We start from the raw sequence: 24,413 nt of genomic DNA, 5'->3' as shown, positions 1-24,413 counted from the left end.
CGCGTAGCTACGCAAAGTGCACTTCGCACTACGCGAGCTACGCGTAGCACTAAGCGAACTGCATAGTAGCATTGCGTAGTACTACGCGAATTGCGTAGTAGCATGTTCGCACTGTGCAAGATGTCATTTTCAATGATTGCACAGTGCGGACAAGCATCCGGCACTGTGCAATCATTGAAAACGGCATCTTGCACAGTGCGAGCTGAACTTTTCTGCCGCTCGAGTAGATTTTTACTCAAGCTGCAGCTTTCTCAACACGGACTGGTAGTTTCTCATCACGAGCGGTCGCGAGCATACGCGACCACTCGCAATGAGAAACCTGACCTCCCCACATTGAGAATCTCGCTGGGAGGTTTATTTTCCATGCTCGCGATCGGCAACTTGATGTTGCTGATCGCGAACAAAGAAAAAGTCTCGCGAGGATGTCATTTTGCTTGCTCGCGGTCGCCAATTTGACGTTGAGGACCGCGAGAACGCATGTTTGCACTGTGCTACGTGCAGTTCACGTAGTGCGAAGTTGCGCAAACTTCGCAAACTACGCAAGCGTAGCGTAGTGCTTTGCCCAGGGTTACTCTGCAGGGAGTGAGGGTTTTGGAGCTATACTTGGTACTGAATGGGTGGCGCAACGCTGCCCGGCATGATGGGTTCAAAACTAGTTAACATGCAACATTGGGTTTCTAGAGCTGTTCCCCATTTTTGTGGCATTGACAGTTTGACCTGAGCGTTTGAGGAATCAATCAGTTGTTTTCTGGTCAGATAACATGTCAGTGGTAGAATGCACATATCGGCAAGCAGCAAGGTATAAGATAGTCCTACGTCTGGTGAAGGAAATAATTATGTTATGCATGAAATTGAATATATAATTCAGGGCCAAGCATGTCCCAGGGGTGTTAAATCACGCTGCTGATGCACTGTCTCGCTTTAAGATGCAGGTATTCAGGGCGCATCTCCCAGAAGTGGCGGAGAACCCGACAGCTTTTCCAGAATGGCTTTGGCAGCTTGGTGCCCCCAACTACCGGACCTCATACCAGCTAGCCTAGCACCCAGGACCCGGAGGGCATACGAAGGGGCATTTTGGGCTTACTGACACTACTTGGGGAAGGAATGGGGGAGAAGTGGCAAGACACAGGGGCAGTTTTCTCTTACTTGGGTGCGCTAAAAGATGAGGGGCGCTCAGTGGCAGCAGCAAGGTGACATGTAGCGGTTATCTCCTTCTTTGCACAGGCAGGGGTGGGAGGGAGCCCACTAATAATTTCACAGTGAAAAAAGCCTTAAAGAGTTGGCTGCGTCTCCAAGGTTCGCAGCCTGATTCAAGCCGGCCAATAGGTGTTAATATATTGGCCACGATTATTGGGGTACTGGGCCAGGTTTGCAACACTGAGGCAGAGGCTTGCCTGTTTAGCGCCACATTTTCATTGGCATTTTATGGCGCCTTTAGGATCGGGGAACTGGTGGCAAGGAACAACAGGATTGGCAGGAGGAATTTCAGTTCAGCCATGTCAGAATACCGGGAGACTCATTGTTCATTTCAATCCAGAGATCCAATTCCAATCAGGAGGCTCGTGGGGAAAGTATGGTGCTGCAACGGGCACAAGGGAGCCCTTGCTGCCCTATCGCCAACTTGGAGGTCTTCTTGGCGTGCAGGCCCAATGGTGTAGGAGGGCCATTGCTAATCCACGCGGATGTTACTCTCGAGATTTCAATTGAAAAAGGTCATGGATATGGCAGTGCAGAAGGCAGGTTTGGACCCCAGCAGTTTTGGAACGCACTCATTCAAGAGAGGGGCCGCCACTAAAGCAGCGGCAAGGGGTTTCACTAAGAGCGAAGTGAAGAGGATTGGCAGGTGGTCCTCTAATTGCAACAAGCGCTATGTGTGCTTTCATATGCTATAAGATTGCACAGACGATTTTGCTGATGGAATGTTCTTGCTGTTCAATGTTCAGTTTCTCAGCCTGTTCCACAGAAGGGAAACAGGCGACGGCGCGGCAACAGTCTGGATCTACGTGGGAACAGGTGCAAGCCTGGGACCAGGGAGCGCACAGTGTGTGGGTCATTGGTCATTCATATGCTAAACGTTTACATACATTTTTTGTGTCAAGCAATTACGAGAGGAGAGTGAGACAGGCTGGTTTTAGTGTACCTTTCCATGGGCAGGGTGGATTGCGCTTTGACCATTTCAGGGGCCTTGTGTTAGATCTGCTTGACAGGGAAGGGGCTCGCCCTAGGATTGTTATCATGCACTTGGGAGGACATAATCTGGTACATTTGGGTAGACAAAGTCTGGTGGAAACACTGATCACTGAAGTGGGATGGTTGGCTCGGTTATGTCCAGGGTCTATCCTGGCATGGTCACATATGATCCAGAGATTTCAATGGCGGGGGGGGAGTCTGTAAGGGCTCCACTTGTCCAAATTGAGTCATGAGCTCTTCATGGAGAACCTTCTTGCTTGACTAGTTGAGACCAGGGACAGGGCATGACCTTCGGTCTATTGGTAGCGGGAGGCCTGATAGTCAGGCAATGGCGGTAAGGTCATGATTGGTGAGCTAAATTAAGGTCCTTAGCGAGCGGCACCATTCTTTGATAGGGATGCCAAAGTGGGAGGGACAACTGGTCACTCATGGAACTCCAGGGGCAGTTACAGCCGTTGGCTGGAAGGGTGCAGGGAAGGGGAGCTATGCTTTCCAGTAGGCTGGTTGGCCACCCCGCAAGCTAACAAGGGCCCAAGTAAAACTGTGCATAACTTCAAGGGCCCCTTATGGAGATAATCTGCAGGGTGGAGGGGGTGCTCAGGGGGAAGTACCCTCCCGGTGAACAGGCCCCCTTTGCGCATGGGTACTCCGGTTGGGGTGCGGGCATAGTTTGATCAGGATCTGGGGCCAGTTATTGACCTTGCCGTAGGCTCAAACAGGGATACGCAGAAAGATAATTTTATTTGATTACTGAATGTCTACATTAGGATAGGAATGTCTATGTATCAGAAATATGTTAGGGTTAGCAAACAAGACATTTGTACCTATCAATGTAACGGACTGGACTTTCTGCATATATGTTGCACATAATGTATATATAATGTTTTTGAATATTAAATTGTAATAAATACAGCCGGGATTAATGATCCCTAATCCAAAAAACCCTTTGTGATTATTGAGTTGTTGCCTTAGGGGTAAATGGGGGTGGACAACTTTGGCACCGGAAAGGGGGCCATCACCAAGGGGTGTTAAGTCAAAGAAAGAGGTGGTCTAGGCCGTACCTGGCCATAGTGTAAGGCAGGGGCCGGCATCGGACATGCCGCATGTATGGCGGTCGTGCCAGCTCCCGATGATGTCGCACGGAGGCGGGTGCAGCCGCGGCCCGTGGAAGGAGTTCCGGTGGGGCAGAAAGGCAGGGCGGGGGTGCTAAAAACTGGAATATGGATAATTGGAGGTAAGTAAACAATTTAATTGTAAATAATAAATCGCATTTTGCGATGCAGGACGTGCTATGAAATTAATTTTATTTATTAAATTGTTTACTTACTTCCAATTATCCATATTCCAGTTTATAGCACCCCCTGCCCTGCCCCTCCCCGCCCCACCTTTCTGCCCCACCAAAACTCCCTCCACAGGCCGTGGCTGGGCGGGTGGGCTGGGCCGACAACAATGGTGACATGGCATCCTCGCCTCCCCTATATATTGGTCAGACTGCGCGTGACCCGGAAGTGATACTTCTGGGGCACGCATAGGCAAAGCACCGGCGAGCTGGTTAGAACCGGCTCTCAGCTCCAAAATGAACCTAAAAAGCTGAGGAGCGGCGAAAGCGGCCTCTTTGCTCACCGCCCCCACAGCTGACACGGAGCTTTGCTCCTCCGGCCTCAATAGGAGGTCTCATCAATTTCTCCCACCCACCATCCCCTAAAGCAGAGGTTTTTGGAATGTTTGTTCATTACAGTGTTTTTTCCTTTTACAGGTAATTTGTCTTTATTTTACAGGTTTGTCACTTATTGCATCATTAAATGTTATTGTCGTATTTAGTGCTTTTCCTTGGTCAGCGGTAAGGCCATGATTGGTGAGCTAAAATTTAAGGTCTTTAGTGGGCAGCGCCATTCTTTAATGGGGACGCCAAAAGGGGAGGGAGAAAAGGTTTCTCATGGAACTCCAGGAGCAGTTATAGCCGGTTGATTGGAAGGATGCAGGGGAGGGGAGCTACACTTTCCAGTAGACTGGTTGGCCACCACGCACGCGCACAAGGGTGCGAGTAAAACTGTGCATAACTGCAATGGCCCCTTATTGAGATAATCTGCAGATTTTGTAGATTTTGAACCCTAGCTCTGCCAGTACCTAGGGAAACTTAGCAAACCTATACATTTTGAAAACTAGATACACAGGTAAATCCAGGATGGGGCAACTTGACTGGCTCTCACCAGGTTCTAATACCCAGAATCCCTTGCAAACCTAAACATTTGTCCCAAAAAAACATATTTTCTTCACATTTCTGTGGTGTAAAGTTCTGGAGTCTGAGTGGATCCACAAATTTCCCCCACCCTGCGTTCCCCAGAGTCTTCTGAGAAAAATTTTACCTCACATGTGTGGGTAGGCCTAGTGCCCGCGACAGGAAACGGCCCAAAACACGACGTTGACACACCACATTTTCACTGTGAAAACAGACCATTTTTTTGCAAAGTGCCTAGCTGTAGATTTTGAACCCTAACTCTGCCTGCGCGTAGGGAAACCTAGCAAACTCATACATTTTTCAAAACTATACACACAGGGGAATCCAGGATGGGGTGACTTGACTGGCTCTCACCAGGTTCTGTTACCCAGAATCCCTTGCAAACCTAAAAATTTGTAAAGAAGCAAAGACATTTTCCTTACATTTCTGTGGTGGAAAGTTCTGGAATTTGTGTAGATCCACAAAATTCCACCCACTCGGCGTTCCCCAATGTCTTCCAAGAAAAATGGTACCTCACTTGTGTGGGTAGGTCTAGTGCCCGTGACAGGAAACGTCCCAAAACGCAACATGCACACACCACATTTTCACAGTGAAAACAGACCCTTTTTTTGCTACAAAGAGTTGAATCTTCATCAAACAAGGGTACTTCCTTTTAACTATAGGAAGTAAGCATTTCTTTGTTTAGTGGATATGTCCTCGTATTCCTCTGCATCAAAAACGTGTCACCAAAATCGATGAGGTATACCCTCGGGGGTCTTTTGGTAAGCTGCCCATAAGCCTGGGACAAGGGAGGCAGTATGCTCTTTGCATACTACTAAGGTTGACAGGGCGGGGCCCAATGGATGAAACTTCTAGGTGATTTTGTGCTTTTGTATGCTTGTAGGAATTTAAAAGGAGAACTATAGACCCGCTCATCACAGACACCACAGGTTGCGCTCCGATAGATCGATGGTGCATTCACCTCCTTCAATTTCCTAGTGCCAAATAAAGCAGCAGGCCCTGACGGGCTATCGGGGGACCTACTTCGCCGGCACCCAAAAGATTGGGGTAAGCTCATATCAACTTTACTCAATGCCATCATGCATGGTGCGGCGATTCCAGTCTCGTGGATGGGGGCTGAGGGACGACCCAGTTAATTATCGCCCTATTAGTCTTATAGGCTCCACACAGAAGGTAGCCGGAAAGGTTGTTCTGGAGAGAGTTCTCCAGTGGGAGGTTGAGAACAAAATTCTCTCAGAATTTCAAGCAGGTTTTAGGTCTGGCACTGGGACTATCGAACAGGTTTTTAGACTGATGCTCATCTATTGGAAGGTGGTAGTACTTGGCAAAGGCAGTCTTTACCTCGCTTTTAACGATCTAAAGACTGCCTTTGACCTGGTGCCTCAGGACCGCTTGTGGGGGGTACTTCTTGACCTGGGGATTCCTGTATACATTTTATCCCTGTTGGTAAAGCTTCATGATGGGAACTATGCGCTGGTGAGGTGGGGAACTCAGGGTCAGAAGACGGCTAAAATTCCAGTGGATAGGGGCGTCCGTCAGGGGTGCATCCTTGCCCCCACCCTGTTCTCATTATATGTAAACGGGGTGGTGGAGCATCTTTTAAATCAGCCATCTGACGCCCCCCTTTTGGCGGGAAAGAAAATACCCACGCTCCTATTCACTGATGACACCCTGCTTATCTCGAAGTCCCCGATGGGCTTACAGAGCCTCCTGGACAATTTTCAATCCTTTTGTAATAGCAGGGGCCTCAGGATCAATACTGGTAAAACCAAGTATTTAGTACTGAACCCCCCTAGGAAGCTTGGTCGCCCTCCTTCTTTAAACCTTGTACCCTTGGAAAGGGTCAAGGAATTTGATTATCTGGGCATCCGCCTATCCGATTCAATGCAGTGGGGCCCTCATCTCCCAAAAATGTTGCTGGGTCACAAAAGGGTTGTAGGGACACTGATTAAAGAGCAACGCTCAACCTCATCTAGGCCTATTGCCCCAGTCTTAGACATTTATAAAGCAAGGGGAGTCAGTTCAGCGCTCTATGGGGCTGAACTCTGGGGACTAGGTACTATGACCATCTTTTAAAATCCGAAAATAATTTTTTTAAGGACCTAATGTCCCTTCCCCACAGCATCCCTACGCTTCCATTGTTGTTGGATATAGGTTGTCGCTCGATAGGCGACCAGGCCAAACTGCGCCCGCTTTTATTGTGGGCACGTCTATGGAGAACTCCCGAACTCGCTAGTTATGCGGAGGGGTTAATGGAAATATTGTCAATGCCCGGCTGGTCAAAAATTGGGTGGCTTACCAATGTTAAAACACTGCTTGACAACTTGGGTCTTGGAGACGCTTGGGTACCCAGGAGTGCTCCTCCTAAACAACTTCTCAAATCCATGTACTGGCGGTGGGTAGCTAACAAACTAAACTCAAATCCCAAGCTCAGCAGGACATCCACTGAGTTCCTAAGGATCAAGGATGTCCCTCTATGCGAACCCTACATGGACTTGATTTCCAAATCCCTCGACCGAGCTTTGTATTTTAAATTCAGGGTGGGCCTACTTCCTCTGAGTGAATTGACTGCCCGCTGGAACATTCCTGCACAATCTTCTTTCTTTTGCATATTTTGAACTCTTAGAGTGGAGTCTGTGGCCCACTTTTTATTTGAATGCCCGGCCTACAAATCTCCAAGGTCTTTGTGCCTAAAACCCGTTTGCAGGGAGCTGGGTACCAGACACCACACTGTTGCATTGCGAATTTTAAGGTCGGACACCCGGCCACTGTATGTTTGTGGTATGGCCAAATACCTAGGCTGGGCTTGGTCAATCAGATGTAAAAGGTTAAAATGTATTGTTCAATTGTGGTCATGTACTGGACTTCTTATCTAATTTATTGAAAAGTGCATCATTCTTATCTGATAGTTATTGGATTTTAAGTAACATGGTTTTATTTTGTTGTTTCTATGTAATGCTTTTATGATACTTTTTATTATCGAAATAAAGCTGATTGATTGACTGACATACTACTAAGGTAGACAGGGCGGGGCCAAATGGATGAAACTTCGAGGTGATTTTGTGTTTGTATGCTTGTAGAAATTTAAAAGGAGAACTAAGGACCCGCTCATCACAATCACCACAGGTTGCGCTCCGATAGATCGATGATGCATTCACCTCCTTCAAGGATTTCAGATTCTTTTTCAATGTAGAATTGCAGAGAAAACACACCTGCTTTGCCTTTTCCAAGTCAAAGAATTTAGTTTATTTTGTCCTTTACAAAGAAAGTGGGTGCGAGCACCGTTTCTGAACCAATTTCAGCCCCAGGTACCTCATCTCTCGGGTCCCAGCCAATAAAGGGTCAGTGCCCTAGAGCCCAACTAGGGCATCCACTGCATTACTATTGGCGGCCATGAGAGAAGCACAAATTCCACCATGGTCCACGATGGCTCCCCGCCTCCATCGGGAGCCGGCATTGCTCCCACATCCAGGGAGCAGCAAAAAATGCTGCTCCCTGCGTGTGAGAGCAATTTTTCATCTGTTTCTCTTACCGATTGACAGGGAGCAGGAAAATAAATTAATAATCTGCTCCTAGCGGGCAGGACCATGTTTAATGCGTCCACCCACTGGGAGCAGACTTACTGTTTGCTCTCGCTTGGCAGGAGCTTTGAATTGCTCCCACCAAGCAAGAGCAAACAGAGTTTTCCCTGACCGCACTAGTGCAGGTAGGGAAACTGCTATGTCTCAAGGGTGGCCACCTCGGAACATAGCTCGAGCTGGCACTGGGAGGTAGCAGTCCCCAGGGCCATTAATGGCTCCAGGAGGGGAGCCGTGCAGCCCCCTTCCTTTTAAAGTACATGACCTGGCCCCAAGGAGGCGGTGGTCCCTGGGACCAAAAACGGCCTGGCAAGGGGGGTCCACATGGACCTTCTCCACCTTTTAGCATATGGACTGGCCTTTAGCAATCAATCGTATCCCAAGGAGGTGGTGATCCCAGGTGCTGAATATGGCCCAGGAGGCGGCCAAGCTCGCCCCCTCCCCATTGTAATAAAAAATAAACCCCACCCCGGGGGCCTGGCCCACCTGGGAGTATATAATTTTTCAATTTTGCCACGGATCCACTGTGATTTAGAGGCAAAGTAGAAAGCCATTTTGGCCCCAGGCAGGGTCCTTGTAGGACCCCACCACCAGGCCTAGGAGTGCAGGGTACTCCTACCTTGCCCTCTTATGTTTTGGTGTTGAGGGTGCTCTATACAGAAGCTTCTTTCCACCTAAACTTGAGATCTACCCAGAGTTCTCTTCTTCTTTTTTGCTGGATCTTTGTCCACAGATTGTGCTTTTTGTGATTAGGTGTAAGTAAGTTCAGCAGTTTTGGAGAAATTAAGGGACACAAATAATTGTATATCTGGGCAGTTGGTGCTTGGCCCTGGGAGTTTATTTCCCTTGGGCTATTTCGCTTCTGCAGGAGTCAGAATCATATGGGAGGAAGTACTCTGATTGGCTGCCAGCAACATGAGTAAAATGTTACTGACAGCCATTACAGAACTCTGGGATCTAGTCTCCTGTCCTGAAATTAAAAAAGATAAAATAGTAAATGAGGACAGAGTAGGGATACTCTGACACCCTAGGACCTATAGGGGGACCCAGAAACTCCAGGAGCCAAAAAACCCAAAAGCAGCAACAAAAAGGCCACAATCCTGCAGGACTCTTGCAGGAATTAAAAAAAACAAAAAAATGGCACGTTTAAAGTGTTTATGCCCTAGGGAACCCACCCCTGGGGCTGTATTTATGAAGGGGAGGGGGTCAGCGTGACACCTCTCCACAAGCTTCCAGAGGTCTTGGGGAGCCCACCCCCAGAGCCAAAGATACTTCATATGGAGAGGGGGCCATTTGGCCCCCTCCGTCAGCCCACCCACTAGTGCTAAACATTAAGAAAATGGGGAGGGGGCCATGCGGCCCTCCTCTTTGATTCATTGAGAGCCTTGAGGAGCCAAAAACTGGACTGGCATTCAGCTCCCTTCCCTGAGTCATTATTGGCCCCGGGGACCCCATCGCCTACAGCCAATTCAGTATCTATGTCCCGCGGACCTAACCCCAGGACATAACAGTTTCCCTGCCTGCACTGGCACAAGTGGGGCAACCAGTGTTTGCACTCGCTTTGTGAGAGCATTTTTTCTTTTTGTAGATCAATGTGAGCTTAGATGATGACATCAGTGATGTCATCTGGGATGTCATCAATGATGTAGTTTGAGATGTTATCTGTGATGGCATAAATAATATCATAAAGCATGTGATGAGTGATGTAATATGTGAGGTCATCAGCATTTCTGTGGCTATTGTACTTCAAAACATTAATGTCACTAACATGTTCAGCTATATATAACGTTACTTTAACCTTTGTTTTTTTCAGTAAAGTTTGAAGGTTTTTTTTTAAAAAAAAGATGTTTTTATCACACCTAATTATAAAATTACTCTAATCTTTGGTTTTTTTCAGTGGCTGCATACATATATACATATATATATTACCTACTGGCGGTCGCCAGTAGGTAGTTATAGTTAGGACCTATTTTCCATAAGAAATCTGCAACAATCTATTCCCAATTACTTTGATGCCGGTAGACGAATCTTCGCGAAATTTTCAAAAGTTTTGGCCAGCTCTGGTCCACACCTAGCCTGAAAGTTTGGGGGTGATTCGTCAAGCGAGGTCGAGAAAAAAGGGGGGAACAAAACGTGTTTTCCCCATGCAATTTTCCGTAGGAACCTTTAGTCAGAGCTACAGCCCGAACTGCTGAACGGAATACCACCAAATTTGGCAAAAAGGTAGCCCTTAGTTCAGAGTCGTGCATTTTTACACATCTCTGCAACGCAGCTCTGTGGCGCTTAATGGAAGTAGCTTGTGGGCAAGTTGCACCCCAGGGACCCTCAGGATTCTAGGGGACATAATCCCCCAACTTAAAATGCGCCACGGGGCGCGTTCGCACAATGGTGAAGGGAGGGGGTGGGGCCTAAGATAACATGTGTGCAAACAAGCCCTGTGGTGCGTTTTAAGTTGGGGAATTAATTCCTCTTCAATCCTGAAGTACCCTGGGGGCCAACTAGCCCTCCGGGTACCTCCAATAGGCGCCACAGAGCGCATTTTGGAGGTACCTGGTGGGCTATTTACCCCCCAGGGACCCTCAGGATTGAAGAGGAATTAATTCCCCAACTTGAAACGTACCACAGGGCGTGTTTGCACACATGTCACCTCAGGCCACGCCCTCTTCCTTCACCATTGTACAAACGCGCCCTGTGGTGAGTTGTAAGTTGGGGAATTAATTATCTTTCAATACTGAGAGTCCCTGAGGGTCAACTAGACCAACAGGTATGTCCAGTATGCACCAGGGAGCTGTGTTGCAGACAGGTGTTCAGGGGCCAGGCCCCTTTTTACACCTCTCTGCAACGCAGCTCTGTGGCGTTACTGGAGGTACCTAGTAGGCTAATTGGACCCTAGGGACCCTTAGGTTTCAAGGGGACTTATTCTCTCAAATTAGAATGGCCACAGTGCATGCTTACACAGTGGTAAAGGGAGGGACGGCGCCTGAAGTGACGTGTGCAAACACGCCCTGTGGCACGTTTTAAGTTGAGAAAATAATTCCCCTTCAATCCAGAGGGACCCTGGGGGCCAACTAGCCCACCAGGTGCTTCCAGTAAGCGCCACTGCACTGCGCTGCAGAGAGGTGGTGCTGGCCGTGCCCCTGTGCACACCTCTCTGCAATGGAGTTTATTGGAGGTACCTAGTGGGCTAATTTGACCCTAGGGACACTCTGGATTCAAGGGGACTTAATCTCCCAACTTAAAACAGCCACAGGGCATGTTTACACAGTGGGAAAGGAAGGGGAAGGAGCCTGAGGTGACATGTGCAAACATGTCCTGTGGCGCATTTTAAGTTGGGGAACTAATTTCCCTTCAATTTTGAGGGTCACTGTGGGCCAACCAGCACACCAGGTGCTTCCAGTAACTGCCACTGTGCAGCGTTGCAGAGAGGTGGTCCAGGGCGTGCCCCTTTAGACACCTCTGTGCAACGCAGATCTGTGGCGCTTACTGGAGGTACCTAGTGGGCTAGTTCGACCCCAGGGACCCTCAGGTTTCAAGGGGACTTAAACCCCCAACTTAAAACATGCCACAGGGCGTGTTTGCACACATGTCACCTCAGCCCCCCCTCCTTTCACCAGTGTGCAAATGCGCCTCGTGGCAGGTTTTAAGAAGTAGTTTTAATCCCCCTGCCCTATTATATACTAGGCGCATACAGAGGAGGCCATGCTAATCACAGGGAGACCCCAACGCATAGTGTTCCCTAGTGTATGTAGGTGTTTTCACTGTATTCTAAGTGTCTTTTAATTTAGCACTGGCTCTAGGACTGGTTAGTTAGTGTCAGTTACCACCAGTACCCGTCTGAAAAAGTTGAGGGTACAGGATGATTTTACAACAAGGCTTCTTTCTGCTCCTCTGTTTGTTCTTTCTGCACGTTTTCCTTCTTCCTGCACTTTTCTTCTTCTTTGTTGACTTCTGTTGCTTCTTTCTGCATTTCTTTTTTTTATTTCTTTCTTCACATGTTCTATCTCTGTAGGCATAGTTAGAAATTAGCATTTAAAAAACCTTCGAAATTTACTGGAAAAACCATAGGTTTCAGGCATGTTATAGTTTGGAATAAGCATTTAAAAAACCTTAGAAATTCACTGAAAAAATCATAGGTTTCAGGGGCGTTATATTTAGCTGAACATTTCACTCGTACAAAACCATTGAAATTTCATGAGTGATGTCACTGACCATGTCATGAGTGATGTAATATGTGACGTCATCAGCAGTGCATTGCGGGCGCGCGAGTTATAGTTAGCTGAACTAACTATGACAGGGGAATTTCAATGGTTTTGTACGAGTGAAATGGCCAGCTAACTATAACACCCCTGAAACCTTTCAGTGAATTTCTAAGGTTTTTTAAATGCTTATTCCTAACTATAACATGCCTGAAACCTATGAACCTATGGTTTTTTTCAGTGAATATATATATATATATATATATATATATATATATATATATATATATATATACACATATATATATATATATATATATATATATATATATATATATATATATACACAATCGCAGCGAATGTCAATGCCAGCTCAATCTAATACATGAAATGAAGTGCCAACTACAATCACAGTATCCGCATCAGATCTAAGTTCAGCGGTTGACAGTGGCTCTGACAATGAAGCCACTCGAGCACAGAGGATGGGGTTTCTAAAATTCACCTTGGCTCAGGAACTGGACTGTGTACGGCAAGACAGGCGTCACACGCTGCGTTCACCAGTACAAGGTGTGCAAAATGTTCAGCAAAATGTACAAGGAACCGCAAAAGATGGGAGCGGCGACAATGCCACAAACAGCGGCACAAAACCAAAAAAACAATACACCAAGAAGGTGAAAAAGCAATGGAATCGGTAAATGATACATCAGCGCACATAGAAGATGCACAAACGGTAATAAATCTGACAAATGTCCAGCTATCTGAAAGTGAAATTTCTACCTTGTCTTTGGGCTTGTCATTTTGGCCCAAAGGTGACTTCAAATATGCGGACTGCAGAATAGATATTCACAAGTTTGTGCGTAAAATTAAATTGAAAAAATTCCATCTCCTACAAGGAACAGGTAAACAGAAAAAAACATTGGCTTTAACAAGTACAATATCAACATGTATAACAGCACAGGATGCTGAACTAATGCAAGACTTGTATGAGCTACGTGACGAAGGCAACATCACGTCTGAGCCACTCAGCCAAATGCCCAGAGAACAAGCTCAAGGACCATTAGCTGCTTTCAAATTAAAATCGAAATTCTGCCCGGTGATGATACAGGATAACATCGTTATCTTTCATGAAAAAAGTGACACAGGAATTAAAACTCTTGTATAAAAGACAGAATGAGTCTAAAAAACGATATACAGCCAAGGATGATGCGTATTTCAAATTGATGACAAAGCTAAAATCGAACATCAATATAATAGTGCGCCAATCGGACAAGGGAGGCAATATCGTCATTTGGCCGCGCGATATGTACATGGCAGAGGCAATCAAACAACTCGGTGATAAAGACTGCTACAGGCGTAGCGATATGGGAATTGTAAAAGCATCTTGGGAGAGATTTTATTCCAGTCTGGTAGCATGGAAAAGCACCGGCCTCTTATCATCTGATGAGTTCCGCTTTCTTAAGAATGATTTTCCAGTAATGCCAGTGGTATATTTTACACCCAAAATCCACAAGAACAAAGAAAATCCACCTGGCAGGCCCATAATATCGGCATGTGGCAGTTTGTTGGAAAATGCAAGCAAATATGTGGACTACTTCCTTCAGGAACACGTGCGAACATTGCCGTCTTCCATTTTAGATACAGGGGATTTACTAAGCAAACTGAAAAATGTGGTTTGGAATGACGATTTTGTGCTCATATCGATGGACGTTTCTTCATTATATACAAGCATTTATCACAGAGATGGACTGAAAGCAGTAAATCACTTCTTGAGGAAACGTCCAATGTGTTATCTAGAGCATAACAAAATGTTGATGGCAATAATAACCCTGTGCCTAGAAAACAATTCTTTTATGTTTGCGAAACAAGTGTACCAGCAAATCAGGGGCTTGGCGATGGGGGCATGCTTCTCCCCCAGCTACGCCTGTCTACATATGGGGCTGTGGGAGGAGCAGGTCCTATTGTCAGAGGACAATGAATTTGTGAACAACCAGGTAGCCCATATGTATAGATACATTGATGATTTGCTATTTATATGGAATAGTACAGAGAGTGAGGCACAGATCTTTGTTGACTCTCTGAATGTCAATAATCTGAATTTGAAATTTACCAGCCACATCAGCAAATCCTCTGTGTTTTTTCTGGATGTAGAGATTTTTTTTTTAAAACCTTTATTTGGAGATAGGCAAGAAACAGCAGCAGTGCAATCATGGTACATACAGATGAGCATGGACAGTGCAAGATAGCATAACGATCAGATAGTCCAGAGTACAGGTCGACATATACGACAGTGCATGCAGTAATGGATAAAACATATAGCAATTGTAAACACGCATTGCATAACGTATTCAAACATAGCAGCAGACTGTGAAGGAGGCAGAAGCTTTTAGCGAACATTCTTGGTGGAGGGGCGAAATGCAACACTCCAGCGGCCGGTCCAACCCTCAAGCATGACGTTGGTCCACACAGGCCCACCCTCCGAACTCCATCGATAATAAGGCATGCATCGGCCCACCAACCCGTGAACAGTGGCATCAGCGCAGGGCGCGCAGACCCCCCATCTCAACAAATGAAGGAGACAATCCCCCCCTCAACCTACGCCAGAGACCCAGCAAATGTCAGTGCAGCACAGCAAGCTCTACGCCGGCGTTAACCGATTCCAACCCGGTCTTCACTTTCCGACTCAGAGTCCTGTACCGCCCTAGTGAGGAGATACACCTGTAACGGACTCCAAAAATCCTTGGGCCTACATCTCACTGGCATCAGCTCCGCATAAACATTATATTGATCCTGACAATAGATTAGATCACGTAGCCAATCCTTAAACTGTGGCACCCTGCCACGTCCCCAACAACAGGCCACTCTACGTTTAGCTAACAATAAGGCCACATCAGCAAATCTACGGTGGAGGGCAGGCACCTCCTTGGTGTACCCCAGCAGGAGGACCAAAGGGTCGAACAACACTCCATCCTCAGTCATAATCTGAAGAGCAGCATGGACCTGCACCCAATACTCCAGAACGTCCGCACATTCCCACGCCAGGTGCAGGAAGTCGGCACCCTCCACCCGGCATCGAAGACATCTATCGTCCTCCGCCAATCGAAACCGAAGTTTCCTCGCCGGGGTATAATAGAACCTTTGGACAAACTTATAATGTATAATTTTCAGACGGCAACTGGAGGAGACGTTAGCAGTAACACCACAGCAGTACTTCCACTGTTCATCAGTGATGGTGATGCCCAGCTCAGCGTCCCACTGCTCCCGAACCCGACTGGACGGTACAGCACGCTGCCGCCTAATGGCACCATACAGCTTCGAGACCAAATGACGACCATCAGAAACCAGGAGTACGTGGAGTGGGAGGGTTACCCCCGGTTCCGCAGGAAAATCCGGTAGCAATGCACGAAGGCCCTGCCTAAGGCGAATATAATAAAACAGCTCCAAGGGGGAACCGTCGACAGCACCAAAAAACTGAGCCCGGTACGGAAGGTGCCCTCATGGAAAATGCCACCCCATGTAAGGATCCCAAGTCGCTTACAAAGACGCTGAAACCCCGTCTCCTGTAACAGAGATAGAGCAGGGTGATAGACTAGAGGTAGTTCCGGCGAGTAGAGAAAAGAAACACCCAGTAAACGCGCCACACGTTTCCAAGCATCCACTGTACACGTCACCGTCGTCTGATGCGTGTCCACATCGGCCACATTGCCCAGCACCATCCCCTCAAGCGGAAGCGGGTGGGCGACCCAGTGTTCAGCCGCAACTTGTGGCATAAACGGCGTGGGACGCATCCAATGGTAAGCATAGTGCGTTTGAGCGCTGAGGTAATAAAGTTCAAAATCAGGGACATCAAAGCCCCCATCGGCATAGGGTAACGTAAGGGTAGCCCACGCCACACATGGCTGTTTGCCCCCCCAGAACAACCGGATGAGCTCCGATCGAAGTCGACGAAAAAAGTAAGCCCCTGGGTGATACGGAATGTTTTGAAAAAGATACAGAAACCGCGGCAGAACCACCATTTTGATAAGGGACGCCCGACCAGCCATGGACAGAGGCAACGACATCCACCTCGTGACGTCATCCGCCAGCTTTGTGATAGCCACGCCGTAGTTAAGCCTGACAGTCTCCTCCCTGTCCAACGAGACAACAATACCGAGGTACCGCAGTTCCGAATCGCACCATTCCAGAGGGAAATCAAGAGGAAATCGACGTACCGCCGCAGTGAGCGGGAAGAGTTGGGACTTCTGCCAGTTAATATGTATCCCGGAAACACCCCCAAAAGCAACCAGCTCCCGCAACAACGCATTAAGATTCGCCTGTGGGTCTTTCACATACAGCGTGACATCGTCAGCGTATAAAGAGATGCCAACTTGGCGTTGAAAACAATTGAACGCGATCTGTTGGTGCCGCTGGCGAATCCGGCAGGCCAGAGGCTCAATGGCAATGGCAAATAGGAGGGGCGAGAGGGGACATCCCTGTCTGGTCCCCCTAGTAAGAGGAAACGGGGGGGAAAGCACACCATTCACCACCACCCTCACCACCGGGTCGGTATACAACAGTTTGACCCAAGATATAAAGATCCGAGGAAATCCTATCCTGCACAGATCATCAATAAGGTAACCCCACTCCACAGAATCAAACGCCTTAGTGGCGTCTAGAAACACGGCTGCTACCGGAAGCTCAGGAGCAATAGTCGGGATGAGGGAAAACAAAGTTCTAAGATTGTGGGAAGTCGCGCGACCAGGCACAAACCCAGACTGGTCTGGCAAGACAATAACGGGCATGAGCTCAGACAGCCTAACCGCCAACACTTTCGCGAGTATCTTGACATCACAGTTAAGCAATGAAAGGGGCCTATAGGAACCCACATCCAGAGGATCCTTACCCGGTTTGAGGAACGAGGTAATAGCGACTTCTCTCATAGAACACGGCAGCCGCCCCTCCTCAAGGGACTCCTCAAACACCTCGCGGAGAACAGGAGCCATAATATCCACGTAACATTTATAGAATTCAGCAGGTAGCCCGTCCAGCCCAGTGGCTTTCCCGTTATTAAGGGACATGATGGCCTCCCTGATCTCCTCCACCTCCAGGGGTCTACCCAAGAACGCCCTATGATCATCCGACAGCCAACAGAGCGCCAAATCATCCAGGAATCCGCCATAACGCGTCTCCCCTGACTGCTGTGTTGTGTACAATTGGGTGTAATGGTGAATAAATGTCCGCCGTATCTCCGCAGTGTCCCTACAGTGAGTGCCATCCGGCAACACCAGTTCCAGCACGTCCGAGCTATACCTTTGATGCCTAGTAAGCGAAGCAAGCACCTTCCCAGGCCTCTCCCCCTCACAGTATCTCCTCGCCGTCCAATACTTCCCCCTATGTTTAGCCTCCCTGGCAGCCTCTTCCTCGTACTCCGAAAGCTTGGTCCGAAATTGGCCCAAGAGGTCGGGATCAGAACCAGCCTGCAATCTAAGCTCCAATTGTCGTAGGTCACCCTCTAGGCCCTCGAGAGTCCGAACTATTAATTTCAGTATTCCACAACTCTTGGATATAGTGACACCACGGATCGTAACCTTAAAGGCCTCCCATATCACCTCCACACTATCAACAGATCCTTTGTTCCTCGGAAAGAAAGCCTCTATCTCCTCGCCAAGTTCCGCCTTAAACTCAGGGTCCAGCAGGGCAGTCGGGAAAAGTCGCCATGGAGGGCGCGGCCTATGCAGCCCGGGTACAGAGAGCACAACCTTAACTGGGCAGTGATCAGAGTATGTCCTAGCCAGATGCATCGCCTCTCGCAGACCGGCCACCAGCCCTCTGGAAAGAAAGACATAGTCCAGCCTCGCCCATGTGCGTGCGTGCGTGTGCGGTGTAATGCGTGCCCTCTCTACTGGTCGGATGTGCATACCTCCAGCTATCGATCAACCCAGCCTCCTCTACAATACCCCGCAAAACATCCCTAGCTTGCACATTGTACTGGGGGCAACCTTTCGACCTATCCACCATAGCCTGAATAGCAAAGTTAAAATCCCCCCCCACACAATATGGGAGGCCTCCACAGCAAGCACGTGGCCACACAGGGTAAGGAAGAAAGCTGGCATATCAATGTTAGGTGCATAGCAGTGGACAAAGAGCACAGTGATCTGCCCAAGCCGTCCCCACAGCAGCACATAGCGCCCCTCAGGATCCGCCATAGACCCCAATTCTTGAAAGGCAAGCGATTTCTTAACAAGAATAACAGTCCCGCGTGCATATGAAGAATACGATGCAAATATCCTAACCGCAGCCCACCGCCCACCAAACCTAGGAGCGGGCAAACGCCGCAGGTGCGTCTCCTGCAGGAGAGCCACATGTATTGCATGTCTGTCCAAATACTGTAATACACTTCGACATTTTCTGGCATCATTGAGACCACGTACATTCCAAGACAATATCGATATCTTGTCTACAGTGTCAGTCGACATCAGCTATACTCAGAGTACCACAGGACCCAATGACAGGGGGCACTGTCCCCAATTCCCAGCATAAGACAGCTCAAAGCCACCAGCACATACCACAATCGCTCCAACACACACATTCCACAGACATCCCAGCCATCTCCAAACCAAACAATCAAGGTCCCTCCTCCCAGCCCCAAACAACACCATCCGTGCAACAGGCACGCAAGAAGTACAAAGTGCAATGTGCGACACACACATCCCAACCGGTCCACAACACACATGTGCGTGTCCTGCGTAGCAAGCTCTCGTACCACCGGCACACTGCAACAGCGGCCATGACACTCAGGCACAATGAAAACGAGAGCATACGTCACAGAGCCGTTAGGATCTAGTACGCCAGTGGACCACCCAATGCAGCGACCACGTGCTAACACCAGTGCAAGCACACAGCAGGAGCAAATCGCACCCCGATGCCAAGGACCAGGCCGAGCACGTGGTACCAACGTAGTCCCCCCCCCCACCCACCTGATGAATCCCCAACTATCAGGAACCCCAGAAACCCACCCCCCATCCCCTCCCAACATCCATCCAGTCAACCAACAAAGGACTCGAACCAAAACACCAAGTAATAGTGGGGAATACCCAGTGGGGTACCCTCCAGAGGTGCACATCACCACTCCCACACACCACGCCATTCTCCGAGCCAACGGGCTCACACACGGCCCAGGCGCAGTGCGGGGTTGGGTGCCCGGAGCAGAAGAAAATCGCCTAACATCGGTCCCTCACTGACCCCCAGTAGCCACATCCAAGAACAACTCGGCAACCCATCATGTTCATCCCCCCACAGTACAAGGCAGGGAATACCGAAGCCCCAGGAGCAGTCAAACAAATGGGCGCGCAGAGCGAGCGCCATCACAGTCACGCCGAAGAGTAATCACCACTTTCAAGCGTCCTCCTCTCCCGCCGACCGGTCGCCTCCAGGGTCCCGCTCACCCTGCCGGTCCGCTGCCGAACGTTCCCTCTTGAGGCGTTTTACAAAGTCTTCTGCATGCTGCGGGTTCGTGAAAAAATGCTGCTTTGCCTGATGGGTCACCCTCAGCTTAGCAGGATACAGCAAAGCGTAGTCAACTTGAAGGTCACGAAGTTTCGTCTTTACCCCTAGGAATTTACGACGCTGGTCCTGCACCATCGGCGTGAAGTCGGGGTACACGGTGAAGTTAACCCCATCAAAGGAAAGAGTGCGATTAGTGCGGGCCGCACAGAGGCTTGCGTCCCGGTCGCGGTAGTTCAGGAGCCGTGCAATTATAGGGCGCGGCGCAGATCCAGTGGCCGGCTTAGGCCCAAGGGAACGGTGCGCCCTCTCGACAATGAACTGCGCAGAGAAGACCTCTGCACCAATTGAAGGACTGGGTTATTTAAGACCCAGCGGTGCCAGGGGACAACACCTGAAACCTTCATGGGTTACCTGTTCCGGCGTACAAATGACAGAGACACGGGACACTTCCTTCGGCGTCAAAGATTTGTGGTTTATGTACTGCAGGGAACACAGAAGTCACGTGAAGTACACAGCAGGTATGTTCGCGGGATCTGATTCAATTTGCTACTGTGGATCGCTCCTTTTATACACATTTCTCTCATAAGCGAACATGGTACACAAAGGTTTACAACTTGGTTCCCATAATTATCCCCGAGAGGGGTCGCTTTGATGTATTCAAGGTCCGGAACATAAGTACAGAAACATTTGGTGGTTCCCAACTGTAAAAACCCATCCTCCCACCATTAGTACATTCCAATCGGCAATAAACAGATCGAAGAAGGAACAGGGACAGGTGCAGAGGAAGGCAGAAACAGTGGGGAGATCGAAAAGGGTGTAAAAGGGGTGGTATCGGGAAACATGAGCTGCATGCCTCAAAGAGACGTGCCTAATGAGATGCACGGCTAAGACAATAGACCGGCACAGCAAGATGAGCCTCGAGCGGGGACATCTGCCTTACAGTATCATCCCCCTCATCATAAAGACACTTTCAAAGGAAATGTGTCTTCCGCAAAAGTCTTGGGAATCCCAGGGTCGCGAAGCGGACAGCGTCCGTTCGGTGGCTACTTGAGGGCAAGAAACAAAATGGATGCCGTATCTAAGATGGAACCAGTGGGTACAGATAGAGACCCACGAAACAAACGAACGGTTTTAGGTTAGCACAGCGAAACTGTGCACACCCACTAAACTCGTCATTTGCGGTTCATAGATACCAGACTCGACCATATTCGTTCAAGTCGAAAACACCACTTACGATTGTCACGGAACCTCACAATGGCCCCAACAAGGAGCCTCTCCACATAAGTCTCCATTTTCCCAACATTCGTCGTCTCCGGCACACCTACTATGCGTATGTTGTTGCGCCGACTCCTCGCCTCCAACTCCTCATTCTTAGCGGCGATCACCCGCAGGATGTTATCAATTCTCGCCAACTGGGTGGTATGGGTGGCAGCAGTGTCGTCATGATCAGAGATGCGTTGTTCCGCCGTTGTCAGGCGCTCCTCATGCACATCTAGTTTCTGCACCACTGCATCCATGCATGACGACAGTTTTTCCACTTTGTCCACAATAGTGGCAAATCCTTGCCGCATCTCCTGCATCATTTGCTGAAAGTCCAGAGCGTGTGGCTGTAGCCCCGCATCGGCGACGGGTGGGGGGGGGAGAACGAGAGCTCCCAGCCTCCTGTACTAGGCGCGTGCCCCTCCTGGCCGCCACCGAGTCGAAAGACAGTTTAGGCTGCTTATTGTCCGGTTTCCCCATGCTGAGCCGCTTCCAGCTCGGGGCAGCAAATAAACCGATAAAGTTCACTTCGCAGGTAGCTGTCCTGCGCGTGTCAAAGCCCCACAGGCGGGGGCACGAGCAGGCACGAACACCTCGCCACTCCCGCCAGATCAATGGCCGCCGTTCACTTCAGGTCAAGGTCGCTACACCTTCGCGCCTCAACGACAGGCTCCAGCGTATCCGCGACACCACAGCTCCGTAGCAGTCCACAATGGAGATCGCAAACAAGTCTCGTTCCAGAGGAGTGCTCAGCAGCGTGCCCAGCTATCAACCAGATCCGGAGGGGGAGGGTGACCTGGGCCTACACCCCACGTGCGAAGCCTCGGGCTAGAGTAGAAAAGGCCGCCGGGCCATGGAGCACCTGACTTCCAGAGCGCCAGTCGGGAAAAACGTCACGTCCCCGTAACTTCCGTCCACAGGCACCGATCAGCACAGGAGTCGGACCAAGTGTGGCCAACAAGTACACCAGCAGGAATCTGGGGTCAGATCAGGGAGCAGTGATGGTCAGCAGGATCAATAGACGGATAAAAGCTCCGGGCGGCAGGAGCCTCACGGCAGTGCGGCCATTCTGCAGTGCGCCCTCTAGCACCCCTGGATGTAGAGATTTTTATCTCAGAAAATGTTTTAAATACCAGGCTGCATAGAAAAAGCACGGCTGGAAATTAAGTGCTACATGCAGAAAGTAGCCATCCGGCACATCTGATCCGCAGCATCCCCTACGGGGAGATGCTGCGGATCAGAAGAATATGCAGCCTGGATACTGACTGTTTTAAAGCTCAGTCAGAGTGTCGCTCTAGATTCATTAAGAGGGGATACAGTCCAAAAGCGATTGATAAAGCCATGAATAGAGCTAATGCACAGGGTAGGACTCAGGCACTGGTAACCAAAAGCATAGCTAATGATATCCCCAGTAAGGAACAAACATTAAGGCTAATTCTAACGTATAGTAACCAACATCTTGCTATTAGGAAAATCATCAAAAAGAATTGGCCTCTTATAAAAAATGACCCCACATTGGGTGAAAAGCTTACACGCTCTCCCAACCTAACCTTTAGGAAGGCCAGTGCCATGAGTAATACATTGGTCTCCAGCAGTCCTGAGGTAAGGGTCAATTCTTTATGGATCACAGGGAGCAAGGGCTTCATTAAATGTGCCACCTGTAAGGCGTGCAAACAAGGTATGAATAAGACAGAATATCACAGCCCCTTCAAGAATAGACCCATCAAAATTGACAAAATATTTACTTGTAAGACGGAGTTTGCAGTGTATGTGCTGGAGTGCCCTTGTGGCCTACGGTACGTGGGTAGTACCAAACTTCAGTGCCACAAGAGGATACTCCAGCACATACGCACGATTAAAAATGGGGATGAATCTTACCCAGTAGCCCGTCATTTTGATGTAGTGCATGCCAAGAACCCTGACGAGCTCAGATATTATGTGGTGGACTACATCCCCCCGTTGAGACGTGGTGGTAATCGTAAAATTGAGAATGTTGGAAACAAAATATATACTTGAAATGGACACAAAGACACCAAATGGATTAAATTCTAGCGAAGATTTTTTTACTTATTTATGAGTATTTTAATCACTGCTTTGCACATACTTGGTTTTAGGGTTTGCACATATTTTAAAATTCACATTGCACTTTATTGTGGACAAATAACTAGGTATGCCCACTTGGGCTTCACAACAATATATACATTGCCATGATCATAATAGAAGCTGCTATCATCCACTGTACTTAATATAGCTTTTCTCATTGTTACTATTTTGAGATATGATCGGAATATTGCCTGTTGAAAGAAATTTTATATAGATTTTAATTAATCATGTTTGATGAATATGATTTCTGTTGGCTAAACTGATCAAATTGCTTTTATCATGGATATTTTAAATATCTATTGATGATTTGCACAGAGGATTGGCTTTGCACAAAAAGAAAATGTATTTTACAGCTATTTTGATACATGGCAGGTTGAAAGTCTTTTGTCCATGTTTACTCACACTATGATGCATTGTCACTTTAAATTTATGGCCTGCCCATGTAACATGTCATGTGATCAAGGTCCGAGTAGGACCGAAACGCGTCATGGCGGCGGTGCTGGGCAAGAAAAAGCAATAAAAAATATTCAGCATGCAATTGGGTTCACCTCGTCTCTTTGGAAAAGGAATTCCAGTGGAGTGAGATGAGTACAAGGATATATATACATATGTACACATATATATATACACACTCACACACACACATATATATGTAGCTGGGAGATTGGTGGGCTCACACCGCTCTTGCTGTTTCATCAATATGGTACGCCTTTTTGTTTGATATGACAGGCAGGGCGCAATTTTGGACAGATTTCAGTTTTTGTTTCCCATTGATAAATGATGTGGGTGTAGTTTATTGTTTAATAGCTACAGTTTGGCACCTTTTTATAAACTATTGGGTGCATTGTACATATTGTGGTTTAGTTTCTTGTGTGATATATAAGTGCTATTCACGATCCACTTTAGTGCCCTGTTTCAATTGATCAATAATATTATATGATGTGGTTTAGCCTCCAGTAGCTAAAGAGGAACGCATTTGAGCAATCACTTCCTTTCTTGATTATACATATTATAGTGAGGTTAATTGTGTCAAAGCTATTGCTGGAGAATTGGATTCTCCTTCAGGAGAAACTGCGAAACTCTGGGAAACTTTTCTTTTCCCTCTGTTTGTAAAGCTGCCCACTTCAGGTCATTAAAGTGCCTAAGATTTCATTACAAAGCGAATATGTTTGTGACAAAAATGAATCAGTCTGTTAAAATCATTTAGTTCCTGACAGCATTAAAAATGATCTGCAATTTTAAAATCAGAGCCTGATAAATAAAACTGCCCTCTGTTATATAGCATGTTATTTCAAAAGATGCTCTAGATCAGGAATGTTTCTGTAAATCTAACAAAAAAAAGAAGAAACAAAACAAAACATGTGG

Source organism: Lissotriton vulgaris, chromosome 1_1, assembly GCF_964263255.1.
Source record: "Lissotriton vulgaris chromosome 1_1, aLisVul1.2, whole genome shotgun sequence".
Classification (NCBI taxonomy): Eukaryota; Metazoa; Chordata; class Amphibia; order Caudata; family Salamandridae; genus Lissotriton; species Lissotriton vulgaris.
Note: the sequence above shows the minus strand (reverse complement) of the source record.